The sequence below is a fragment of the Marmota marmota genome, unplaced genomic scaffold (assembly GCF_001458135.2).
Source record: "Marmota marmota marmota unplaced genomic scaffold, marMar, whole genome shotgun sequence".
Classification (NCBI taxonomy): domain Eukaryota; kingdom Metazoa; phylum Chordata; class Mammalia; order Rodentia; family Sciuridae; genus Marmota; species Marmota marmota.
In genome coordinates, this window is record NW_026000174.1 from 63,937,897 (window position 1) to 63,940,042 (window position 2,146).

Below are 2,146 nucleotides of genomic sequence, written 5' to 3' on the forward strand. Positions count from 1 at the left end.
GCTGTAGCGGGGCCGCGGCCGGAGCGCGCGCCGGGCAGGCCGGACATGGAGGTGGTGGACGAGACCGAGGCGCTGCAGCGCTTCTTCGAAGGTGAGAGACCGCGGGCTTGTGGGGCGGCGACTCTCCTGCGCTGGGATCCCCCAGCCGCTCTCCCGGGGGACGGGGACCGCCCTAGGCTCCCGCCACGCCGGGACCCCCAGAACACCTCCTCAGTGCAGGGATCCTCCTCCTGGTTGGCACCAGCCTGCCGTGCGCGTGGCCCCAGGACTGAGTCTCCCGGAGGTTACTACCCACCTCCACTGGACTGGGCTCCCTTGCCAGCCCGGCAACAGGACAGAGCTGTGTCCTCTTTCAGACTCAGGACTTGCAGTCCCCCTAACTGGTGGCACTCCCTCCCCAGCACACTTCCCGAGTCCGGGGACCCTCTGCTGTGCTTCCTTGGAACCCCATCCAGACCAGACCCAGCACACTTTCTAGGACCTTCTGTACCTATTAAGGCTGGCAATCTAGTGCCCAGCCTGTTGCCCAGAGACCAAGACCCCCTTGTGTGCCTTTCAGGTTGGCCCCTCCCCTCAGTCTGACTCGCAGGAGCTTGGACCTCCTGGCTGTGTTCCCCTGGGAATAGAACCCCCTCGGGGACTGACCTCCTTGGAGACTTGTCACCTGCCTTGGGTAGTGTTGCTTTCTCCTCCAAAGCTGAAATCACCTTTGAAGCAGCTGCCTTTCCACCACCTGGGGTTGGGACCCCACTCTAGCATGCTCTCCTAGGGCTGGAACCTTCTCGAAACTGGCATCCCTGCCACCAGCCATCTCCGCTCTGGGGGACCCTTCCAGTCCCACAGAGGGCATCTCACCAGCCCCATGAGCCTCCCTGGGACCGTACACCCATTCCTGTCCGTGGAGCTGTGCTTCCTCCTCCCACAGGAGTGAGCTCACCTCCTCACCTTGACCCTGAAAGTACCCTCCTCAGGGTGGGATCTGTATAGACCCCACCATATTTTCTTCCCCCCACCCCCACGTTGGTTTTAGAAGTCCGCCTCTATGTTTAACCTCCTCCCTGAACAACTCCTGCCCCTCCTCCAGGGCTGCCCCTCCTGGATGAGTTCAGGAGGGAAGGGCCCCGTGGGAGGGGGAGGGGAGGGGGAGGTGCGGGCTGACATCCCCCAGCCGATCCTGCCTCTCACACCCATCTTGGAACATGTAGCCAGATGGCCCCTTTTGTGTCCCTCTCAACCATCTTGGGGAGCCTACCTGCTCACCCGGAGCCCCCAAACCCACATCCTGCTCTTGAGTACATTCAGAACCTTCCGTTAAGCTGAGGCTGCCTCTGGCCATGCTGTGACGGGGACTGTGGGGCCACTGCATGGGAATCGAGGCCCAGGTTTCAAGGCCAGTTCCCAGTTCCCTTGGGAATCCCCTGGGCCTGGGAGGAAGGCCTTTTTTGCCTCAGTTTCTCTCTGTGTGACCTGGGGGTGGGGACTTTTTTCAACTCCTGCTAGCTGAGTAGCGCAGACAAGGGCATCCGCAGGCCTCTGGCTGCCCCACTCTAGGATGCCGGACACCCTGGCAGACCCAAGTCCCCAGTGGCCAGGCTTGACTAGGTTATGTGGTTGACCCGGTACCGCTGGGCCATTTGAGGGTTCTAGGCAGCCCTCATCACCCCCAGGGCCTCCCCTTCTCCCAGGACACTGTTCCTCCTTCAGGAGCTCTCCAGAGGTCTCTCGGGACTTGAGGTTCCCGGGACAGAGGGAAGGAGACCCTGGTCTTTGCCTGGGGGTACTGCTCAGGTGGCCTTGTGCCTCCTAAGTACTCAGATGACCCACGAACCCTGCCCACTTCATTCCCAGAGAGAGCCCTGGGCCTCCTCCCCCAGGACCTGGGCCTGGCAGAGGGGTGGACCTGCTGGCATGGGCTCCCGGCTCCTTCGCCAAACCTTTTCTCCTGGCCACGGGTGGGGGTGGGGAGGGGGGGCTGACGCCACAGCTCAGCCATGCGGCTGCCTGGCAGGGAGGCCGAGCTGCTCCCTCCAGAGAGATAAGAGGAGACTCAAGAATGTCTGTGGGGAGCAGGGCGGGTGTGGGGCCGCCCTCCCAGGAGGGCTGGGCTGTGGAAGTCTCCAGAGCTGGGACTGTCTCTTATACACAT